The sequence below is a fragment of the Cydia splendana genome, chromosome 10 (assembly GCF_910591565.1).
Source record: "Cydia splendana chromosome 10, ilCydSple1.2, whole genome shotgun sequence".
Lineage (NCBI taxonomy): Eukaryota > Metazoa > Arthropoda > Insecta > Lepidoptera > Tortricidae > Cydia > Cydia splendana.
Genome location: NC_085969.1, coordinates 850,316 through 862,068, shown reverse-complemented (window position 1 = coordinate 862,068; position 11,753 = coordinate 850,316).

The following is an 11,753-nucleotide window of genomic DNA, read 5'->3' as shown; positions in this document are numbered from 1 at the left end:
AGTGTGTGTCTGTAAAATGATAGTAACTGAAATATGAATAGAATAGAATAGAATAAACGTTTATTGCAAACCATGATATATACCTATAGTTGAATTTTTTTAAGCTGACCGTTTAAATAGTTCTATGAGAAGTATGAGAGCCCATAGTGCCAATCGTAACATGGGAAATCGTATTAAGCGGGTTTTACTGTAGTTACCATCCTACGTCAAATCCGTGAAAATGAATGACATTCACACAAACGTACGGACGCTGTGCGATCGGCCGCGTTCGGGCGACTTCGGCACCGCTCGGCTCCGCGAGCACTGACCTAGGGTAACAAACTATGAGTCTATGACGGTCAAGCGCAACCGCTCGCTCGGTGACTTCTTACTATTTAACTTTATTTTTAAACTGTATAGTGTACCTACGAATAAAAGTTTATAGATAGGTAGGTATATAATCTAAGCAATACAATTTTATTAGTATTATTAGTAGAATAAATTAAATTTTTTTAACTGATTTGCTGTTTTCTATTTGTAAACTATAGTTTAGGTTCTGTATAGAGCTTATATATTTAATAACTTTTAACGATAATATAACGATAGTCTAGTAAAAATAAAACAAGCAGGGACAGTATAAAAATACTGTACTCATCTTTTTATTAAGATTATAATACTAGTATAAGAAGCAAGCATTGACAAGCAATAAGTACTTGCCCAAGTATGTATAGGTATACATAGTTCGTTTTGTATTTCAGCAAAATTTCAGTATAAATCCATGTCGGAATAAATTTGTAGGTATTGCGTTGATTTTAATATTTTCACTTTTCAAAATGGTAACTTTGTTTTTAAATAAGTTTCCAATTTAATGTCTTTGGATTCAATTCTGATTCATTTGTGTTAATATTTTGTAACGAAAACCATTCACAATGAAATTAAGCAGGTGTTGTGCCCCTTTTTATCAATGAAAATTGTTATTATATATTTGATTTTGTTACTATCGTACACCCAATTACTCTTATTTTAATTTTGCTAGCTCCATCATACGGTACCGAATATGGCGGGTGTAAAATTACTGGTCTGGTCGAAATATTTTTAATTTACAGCGTTTCATAATAATACGAGTATGATGTTAATATGTTGCTTCTTCCCAAATCCACCTAAATGTAACTGCCGAGATTTTCTCAAGAAACATTGTAAAGGATTTTTCAAAAAGGAGTTGACTATTTTTTTTAAACAGTGGTCAACGCCCATGTGGCATGTTGCAAGCATCTATCTACACGCTTCCTTAACTAACTAAACAAGCTAGAGTCAGTCCATGAAAAGTCTGCAGCGGATTTGATAGCCCACGCAGTGCACGTGTTATTTTAAACGTCAAACTTCTATGAAATTATGACGTATAAATGACACTTGCACTGAGTGGGCTATCAAATCCGCTGCAGACTATTCTTGGTCCGACTCTAGCTTAGTTAGTTACTTAGCTAAGTTTGCTTCTAAAAACTACATTTTCATTCCCTACCATAAAACCGTGGGAGGTATTTACGATCCAACCTTTCCCGAGAAAGTGCGGCCGTGACCGAGTGTAATGACCTGACGCTTGGCCTAGGTTAGTGCGCGCGCAACTAGCGGAGAGGTTAGAAAATGGCGGACGAACCACGCTGGTTCTTGAATTACGTTACAATTGAAAATGTTCTTATAAATATAAATAAACTAAGCGATGTTGCAGGATTTATTTCTGAGCTTAGAAAATGGCGGTAAATGTTATTTCTTGGATTACGATAAAGCAGCTTGTACTATTTTTAAATAAGCCATTCTTGGATTTTCTTCTTGCATGGAACTTAAGGAAATGGTTACCGCTAAAATACTTCCTTATTTAATTTCTCAAATCTAAGCTATCTTTTTGTAGCATAATTTAAAAACTGTTTTGTTGAAAATATGTGTTCAAAAGCACTTTTCCCGCTCTGAAAAACGTAAATCTCGTTTTGAAGTTTAAGAAAATGGCGGACGCTACAAATAAAACCACGTTTCTTAATGAAAGACGCTAAGAATATTTACTTATTTTCTTACGTCAAACGTAAAATTAAATACAAGTAGAATTACCTAATTTGAATTCTAATTTTTAAAATAGCGAAAATAACGGAGCTTGGTATACCTATAGTCAATGCAAGAGTCTGTGCGGAAAGAGAAGAGTCGTGGAATGTAAGGGAACCCGTACGTTCTACGACTCTTTCCGTACATAGTTTACCTAGACTATGTATGTACGTTGTACGCTAAAATTGGGCGTATATATTAATATTAATTTTCTTAAACCTAAGCCCTCTTTTGGTAAGATTAAAGATGGCGGCAGTTTTGATTTTCTTAAATTGTGTAGGATAATTTTTAATTACACTATTTTATTTATGAACGCTATCGCTAAGAATTTAATAAAATAATCAAAACCTAAATATGATTTATAGAAATTTGAATTATCTAAGCCATGTTGTTAAAATTAGAACCTATACATTTTAGAAGATAGACTAAAATTTACGCAGTTTCAAATGCTAGGTACCTATTGTCAGATAAATATGAAATTCTTACGCCAATTGTCATATAGAATATATAATAATTAATATCACCTCTTTAGTGGAAAAGGTGATGTGATGTTGTTATTAATAAAAATTAGAAAATAAAACGACGGGTGTGAACGAGCGACAATAATCTCCACCACGTTTTTAAATACTTAGTTGTTAATTTCATTAAACTTTATTTGTAGGATGATTGAAATAATAAGATTTAATATAGGTAGTTTTGAGGTTAGAGAATGGCGGGTTGGACCGTGCCTGGAGCGCTGAAATCCTCGATATTAAATTTTAACTGTTAAATAAAGCGAATCTACTTTTGATGTCAGAAGAAATGACGGATAGGTAGAGTTATCATCGCCAAGTAAATTCTACGTATCGCATAGTAAACGGTACTAAGGTACTAACTTGATTCGTCCTAGCTATATAAAGATGTATTTATAAAAGAAACGAGAAATTTCTGAAGCTATTGATATACATAGTTTAAAAATCATGATAATAGGAATTTTTTAGTAAGATTTTTAAAATCGAACTATACCTATCGCATTATATATTTTTTTTAAATTACCTATAAGTCATACCGGAACTGGTATCAATGACATAGGAATTTCATACACGGCCCAGGCCCACCCACCCGTTAGTTATCTCCATAGTAAGCAGTTTCACAGAATGCCTGATTTTGATCAAGTGCATGCAACATGCAGCGTAACTAGATTAGTGATCTTAATTATTATTTATTGAAGATGGAAGGAATGATGTAACAACACCTGATCATAGATGAATCTAATTGGAATACATCTAGACCATATCTAGACCGATATGTTTCCATTCGGTGCGGAAAGAGATGAGTCATAGGATATATGAATTCCCTTATATTCCATTACTTCTCTTTCCGCACAGACTTTACAGACAAAACGTAGTTAAATAAAAAAAAAGTTGTGAAAGAACTCCATTAAAAGTCAATCAATCATAAATAGGCAGAAAAAGAAGAAGCTACACTAAAAAAACTTACAAACTCCCAGTCGTGACGTCACCACACGTGCGCGCTTTCCAGCTTTCGGCCAGTTCGAAATTTAAAACCAAAAGCCCTAAGGGCAGTTGCACATGGCAGGGTGGTGCGCAGCGGCCGGACCCCGCGGCGGCCGGGCGCGCACTGGGCTGCGCGGGCGCGTCGTTACGTCAGGCTCGCGCACCCCTTTCTTTTTTTTCTAATTATTTTCTTGCGAGATTTCGGCGAGCTTTTTTAGCGCTCGGAATTGAAATGTTATTAGCTACTAGGCAATTATGTGGTTTAGGCTCGCAAGCTTTTCGGCTTTATATTGCAGTTCATTGATGGACTGGTTTTTATATTACGCTCCGAAGAATGCTTCAAAAAGAGTTAGGATGTTGTTTCGCAGTAAGTTACCCATTTTATAAAACTCTTTTAATTAGTGCAAAAAAAAAAGATAAACAGGTGCAAATTATTATTTACACTCCTATCTTTTAAAATTAGACATTATTAAAACTTAAAAAAAGTCTTAAGAAGTTGTGCATCATCTTCGTTATTAGGTTTGTATTTTAAATTCTCAATTTAGATATGTATAGTCATTACAAAAAAATGTCTAGAGTCAGCGCTGCATCAATGCATGTAAGTACATACCTATACTGAGAGTTTGTTTAGACATAGATTACACGGTTATCAAGGATATACAATAGGTAGATTACAAGAACCCAGATTACTTAGATTAATATTTATGAATAAAGCAATATGTCTTATATACGAGCGGTTTTAGGCATCTAGAGCAGCGGTCGGCAACCTTTTAGCAGTCAAGGGCCACATAACAGTTAACGAAGTGGACGCGGGCCGCACTTTGTTAATATTTATGACTTTATCAGACATTGTCATTTGTCAATATTACATACAAAAAAGCCAGGGAGGCTCGCGGGCCGCACGTGAGAGGTTCGCGGGCCGCTGGTTGCCGACCGCTGATCTAGAGGACGCTGGTTCGATTCCAGCCCTGGGCGCTGGAGGCCTTGGTTACTTTTTCCTTTTTACATTTATTTCGGTTTATTAACATTTTCATGAATTGGTGGTTCATTAGGCATATGCACGAGTGATGTTGCGACAGAACTACTTACCTATTTATAAGCTAACTTCGTAATTGTGAACTGCGACCGCGTAGGGCCGAAGGCCCGAAGCGTCCAGGACGTCAGTGCTTTAGCACAGAACAATAGCACAAGTGTCTAAATGCGAAGGCCGAAGGCCAAGCTCCGCGTAGGGCCGAAGGCCCGAAGCCTCCAGGACGTCCGTGCTTTAGCACAAACAATAGTACAAGTATCTAAATGCGAAGGCCGAGCTCCGCGTAGGGCCGAAGGCCCGAAGCGTCCAGGACGTCAGTGCTTTAGCACAGAACAATAGTACAAGTGTCTAAATGCGAAGGCCGAAGGCCGAGCTCCGCGTAGGGCCGAAGGCCCGAAGCGTCCAGGACGTCAGTGCTTTAGCACAGAACAATAGTACAAGTGTAACTATAATAATATACTTATTTAGGACTAGTGACCCGCCCCGGCTTCGCACGGGTACACAGAACCCAAATTATACACCTAAACCTTCCTCAAGAATCACTCTATTGATAGGCGAAAACCGCATGAAAACCCGTTCAGTAGTTTTAGAGTTTATCGCGAACATACCTACACACAGACAGACGCGACGGGGAACTTTGTTTTATAAGGTGTAGTGATACTAAGATCGTACGACCCGAACTACCCCTGACTTGCTATAATTTCAGAACCTCTCAAACTAGGTAGGGGGCTGTCCATAAATTACGTCATCGATTTTTGACGATTTTTGACCCCCCCCCCCCCTATAATCATCCAAAAATCATGCTTCAAATGACCCCATTTCCTCCTACTTCATGCTACCGTCATCCGATGTCCAGACCCCCCCCCCCCCCCCTAATTTGAAATGACGTAATTTATGAATAGCCCCTAGGTACAGTCAGCATCAAAATATCTACCATTCTCTGATAGCTTAACAAAAATATCACTATACCGGGTGTGGCCTGTAATACGAGCAAAAAATTAAACTGTAGGCTGTACTCCTCATACTGACCAACATTTGTTCAGCAACTTTTAAAAATAACTTGTGGTTTGATTTTTAATACACTTTAAAGTTTATTCTAAGACGCAATGTATTGCGAATTTTGTTACGTTTAAGGCGTGACAAGCAACGTCAATCACAATGATATGGCGTGACGATGGCGTCCATTGAAGGTAATATTTATTTTGTATGAAAAATAGGGAGTCTACATACTTCATAATTTTTAAAAGTTGTTGAACAAAAGTTTCACCGTTTGAGGAGTACAATCTATGTTTTAATTATTTGCTCGTGTTACAGGCCACACCCGGTATGTAGATCAGTTAGACTGTAGGTACTGTGATAGGCTTAGAACGCGAACTGTAGAGATATATCTCTATTTGGAAAAGGATTCCCGGATGGCGGATACTTTTGGAGCGTTGTTTTATTCGCTACCATTGATGTTGACTGTACGTATACTGTAGACTGTAGTTGATCTGCTTTCGTACCGATTTTGTACTAAATAAACTGTTCGGTCGGACGAATTGGGACAATCGAACTATCGTTTCAATACGTGCTATATAATAATTATTTGTTTTACAAGGGGGCAAAGGGGCAAATTTTGTTTAACCCTCGTGCTTTGAAACCCTCGCAACGCTCAAGATTCCATTTTTCGAACCACTCGCTACGCTCGTGGTTCAATTTTGGAATCTTTGCTTGCTCGGGTATCAATATTAGCACGAGCGGCTAAACAAAATTTGCCCCCGAGTGAAACACAAAAAATTTCACCACACCAACCCGAAGCAAATATTAAATGTAAAATATCAAACAAAATCAAATCCAAATGAATATTATTAAATATTTATCATCCAAAATCATCATTTAAAAGTCAATTCTACCAGCAAACATAAGAAAACAACATTTGCATTTGATTACTTTGCCTCACATGTGAATAAAATGCAACTTTGCTATCAGTTTTTGAAGTGCAAAGTAAGCCTTTCCGAGCTGGTGTGGTGAAAAATTAGTTTCAATAGGGAATTTTACGCAAAACTCTGCATAGAGGGCGTCACTAGGTCAATCACAAGGCCTACCGTGAAACACGACAGTTGAGAGTTCGGTTTCTGCCTCTCTATCACTCTTACCTATTCGATCAATAGAGAGGCAGATAAAGAAATTTCGATTTTCGCGTTTCGCGGTAGGCCACCTTGCACAAACAAATCGCCTTGATGCATCAATGTCATAATAAAAACTTGTCAAGAAACTGTTTAAGGCCTAAAAAGTATAAGTTACTCTATGGTTTACTAAACAAATTAGTGCTGCACTCTGGCGGCAGAATATTGCAGTAATACAACAACAACTCATTAACGGGTAGCAATCTTACCATCCACTAAGATTCATCTAAGAACAATTCTAATTCAGTTCCAATATGAACCCAGCCTTAGCCTGCATCAGACGATCCCGCTTACCTGCGCACGCACACATACAAACACACACATACAACACACGAACGTGAGACCGTCTCCTAATGCCATGGGCCCAAATGAAAAAGCAATAAGTGAAATGAGATTTTTTTGTTAAAAAGCATTTCGGTGAATAAATATGTAAATTAATATGATTATATAGGCATCAATATGTAACTATGTATAGGTACCTACCTACACATAATGTAAGTGTTTTATAAAACACAATATAATAATTTGATATCATTTCATAGCAAAATAGTTGACATTGGATAGGTAACGTAGGTATTTAAAATAGACATCACTTCAAATAGGTAAGTAAATGCGTCATGTCTAAATGAAAAGTACCTACCTATATATAAATAGAAGAAGATGACAGTAGTTTTTACCAATTAAATGGATAAAAATATACACCCCGGAGACGTATGTATATATATATTTAATTATTTCAGTGGTTCTACTCCTCCTGATTTACATTATTTCATAAGTATTTTTGTTTTTTCAAATTGCTGAAATTTTACCCTACTAATCTCAGGTTATGACTGTTATAGGCCGGTCGGGCGGTCTACAACTCACGCAGCAATTACTTTTAGAAATACAACTGTGGCCCTAGTGAAAAAGGGTACAAGTCTCGCGCAGTTTGTGTGTAAAAGGGCATAAGTGTTATGTGGAACTTACGCCCTTTTACAACTGCGCTGCCCGAGACTTGTACCCTTATTCACTAGGGCCACATTATTTAAACCTCTATTGGAAATACATACATAATTATGTAAATTTTTTTTTACATTTTACACATTACACATACAAAAAAATACATATTCTAAAATCTATTTTGAATTTGTATTGTAACAAAATTGTGTCTGAGTCTCATGAGGCTTGTGATCCAGTCTGAAAGAATGCTTGTTTTGACCCTTAGGTGCATGATTTAATTTTGTTCAGCGAAAAAATATGATGTGATTAGAAAATTTATAATGATGGGAAAAAAAAATCATAGTCATTTTTTAATCAATTTTTTTATAAAAAAAACGTTGGTATCATTTTTGATACTCCACGGAGTAAGCACAAAAAAACTACTTGTAATCTTAAAGAAATTTAAAACAAAGGATCAGGAAAAATCGCAGTGAAATCGGGTTCCTGTATTAAATTTTCTTCTTCTGTCATACTTGTAGGTTCTTCTTCTGCCTCATCTTCCTCAAGAGCTGCTTGCAGTTCTTCTAGTGTTAATAAAATATAAAACTCAAGATCATCTCCGTCAGACTCGGCATCGTCTTCCGATATTTCTCCACCTTCTAACTATGCCAGCAATTCTTCTATATCCTTATCTTTTAAAGTTCTATGACGAACCATGCTGTAGAAAAAATAAAATCTCAAATACACACCCAAAGTACATGCCAAATCATAGTAAAATGCAAACAAACACAAAAAAGTCACAAACCGTGCGAGTAGAAAAATAGAGCCGACTGGATGGAGTATCGTGTTTGATACCACCAAAAAAGACGTTATCACAGGGAGTATCGTTTTTGATACCAACGTAAAACCCAAAAAATATAACAATTAATACAAATCTAACAAAAACGCATACAATGTATGATAAATATAGATACCAACCTTACTTGTACAATTTTTTCCTGTTCAAAATATCACGGGATTCACCAGATAAACAATAATTAAAACTTTCAAATTTCACTGTCGGAAAATGTTACCGCACATTTGACACTTTTGACGTTTAGTTAAAAATGGATGCCCTATGGTTGCCAGTTTTTAGGGTTCCGTACCTCAAAAGGAAAAAACGGAACCCTTATAGGATCACTCGTGCGTCTGTCTGTCTGTCTGTCTGTCTGTCTGTCTGTCCGTCTGTCACAGCCGATTTTTTCCGGAACTACTGGACCAATCAAGTTGAAATTTGGTACACATATGTAAGTTTGTGACCCAAATACGGACATGTAACGTAAACAAATGAATTTTAAACATGGGGGCCACTTATAGGGGGTAAATGAAAAAATGAAAAAATTTAAGATTTCAAACTATATCATGTTACATATCAAATGAAAGAGCTTATTGTAAGGATCTCAAATATATTTTTTTTATAATTTTCAAATAAACAGTTTAGAAGTTATTCAAGAAAATAGGCAAAAAATGACCATTCCCCCCCCTTATCTCCGAAACTACTAGGTCTTAAATTAAAAAAAAAAATACATAAAACTGGTCTATACCTATAGATGACAGGAAAACCTATTAGAAATGTACAGTCAAGCGTGAGTCGGACTTAATTACAGTTTTTGATCCGACCCCTACGGATTTTTTAAAGAGATTTCACTCACGTTTCACATAAAAAATACATTGTTAACAGTGCCGGATTACTTAGAGTAGTAGTTTTCTTAGAGTAATTGGTGATAATTTTCTGATAAGATAATCATTTTAAATATTTAACGGTCTTACCTACTTACGAGTAATTGTAAGGTCAAATTAAAAATAATGTTTAAAAAAAAATGTTAAATTGAGAGCTAGCTCAAAGGTTTTTGTACTCGTCGACTTTAATGGTTGAATTAATAAAGACTTTGTAACCAATAAGCAAAACAAGCACGTGCTTACGGCACCACGTTCAGGGGGGGCACCAAAATGCCAGGTTGAAAAAGGTGAACAAATTTTAAAATTAGGGACAGACACATCGTTTTTACCACACGATTTTTTTAGCTGTCCAAAAGCTAATTTGCAAAAATAATGGCGCGTAATTCTTTGGGAAACAATCGGTCGCAGTAGAAGAGTCGTGATTACATGCATAGATTCGATTTCAACCCACTCTTTTGCGGTTCGGCGTTAGGTCTTATGCGAGGCCTTCTGCCTTACGGCAAAGTTGATCTTCTGCCTTAATTACACTTGGGCGTGGATCCAAATCCAAGCTTTCCTCTTTCGCAGCTGGGCCTACTGCCTTTCTCACACTTCGCCAATTCAATTCCAAGCTCTGCTTTCTTGCATATTTTATGCATGAAAATAACCTCGCTGAGACCCTTAAATATCGAGCCCTATGCGAAGCTAGGCTGATAGAAAACTGTCCCATCCCTTCTCTGTATGAAATCCTGGATTCGCGCCTGGTTGGGACTAAAACTAAAATTGCGTTTCTATATCGAAAAATTTTCGCGCTCGCTTCGCTCGCGTTTTCAATAACTTTATAAGGTATGATAAAGGTGACATTCGGGTGGCGACTGCAGCAACATTACTCTGTTGCAACGTTACTGCTGCAGTACTGTCAACTTCCGTGATAAAATGATGTAACTGATTTCCATACTAAAAGTAAAAATGTACAACTGTCTATCATATTGCGTTTTTATATCGAAAAATTTCCGCGCTCGCTTCGCTCGCGTTTCTATTATACTTTCTAAGCTATGATAAAGGTGACATTCGGGTGGCGACTGCAACAGCATTAGGTACTCTGTTGCAACATTACTGCTGCGGCACTGTCAATTTTCGTGATAAAATGATGTGACTGATTTCCATTCTCAGCTGTAATGCGGCAATGAACTTCTCTCAATTTACCAAAAAATCAATGTAATCTTGATGACCCTAGGGAGAGGGGGCACCTAGAAATGCTTAGGGCATCAAAATATCTTAATCCGGCACTGATTGTTAAAAATTGTGTAATATACGGAACCCTTAGAACGCGAGTCCGACTCGCACTTGGCCGGTTTTTTTTTTTATAGTATTGGAGCAAAGGTATCTAACTTCGGTCAATAGACCATGAGGACAAAAAAATATGAATGTTGGTGCGGGGAAAAGACACGGTATCATTTTTGATACCGTATGCACCTAAGGGTTAAACTAATCTCACTTAGGTCCGTGTGCGCGGCGCGTCAGTAAGAAAGTATAAATAAAACATAACTATGTTCTGCAGGGACGTTGCCCGCCGCCTGCGTCGGTGTGCGCGCGCGTCCTAAGTACACAGCCGGGGTGTGGTCACACTGGCGGGCATAGGTTATATTGCCCCTCTCAGTTAAGGCGAAAGGGGACGATCGTTTTTCGTCCCCATTTTCCTCTCTTGATATTAGGATTATAAAAATATATTTAGGCAATTTGATATTAACAACAGCTTGCTGTTGCTAGGTCGATTGTGTAAGATTGTCCCATTATTTTTTAATTGGGTAATAGGGGTTCTTAACTAAAAATCAAGTAACAGGTCCATTCGAACGTACACTGACATCAGAATGATATTTGAATCATGTTATTTCATTATCGTGCGTTTCGCCCGTGCCAATACATGTAGGAGTACATGTACGGTACGGAAAAGTACAAGCGTAATGCATGATATTCTGATATCCGTGTGCGTTCGAATTGGCCGGTAAGGTGCATTGGGATAATTTCGAAAGTGGCGGGGGTTAGGGAAATCCCCCTTCCCCCCTCGGTAATAGCCCGTTGTATATGCCGAGGAACCCCCCCCCCCCCCCCTTCTCACGTACGCACGTGACTTTAAACATATTTTTGCATTCAGAAAGTCAAAAAATAATAATTTGGTTTGCCACCTGTGACTTTCAAAAGCGCTAAACGCTGATCGCCATATTTGCTCGCAAAAGCACGAGATTTCCCTGAAGGATATTGACTACGTGGCCAAAACCTAAGACCCTCCATCCCCCCCTGTGACCAAGCGTGGTATTTTGAAAAACTTCCCCCCTAAACTGGTCACGTAGAATGGGTACCTACGTTAAAGGAGGA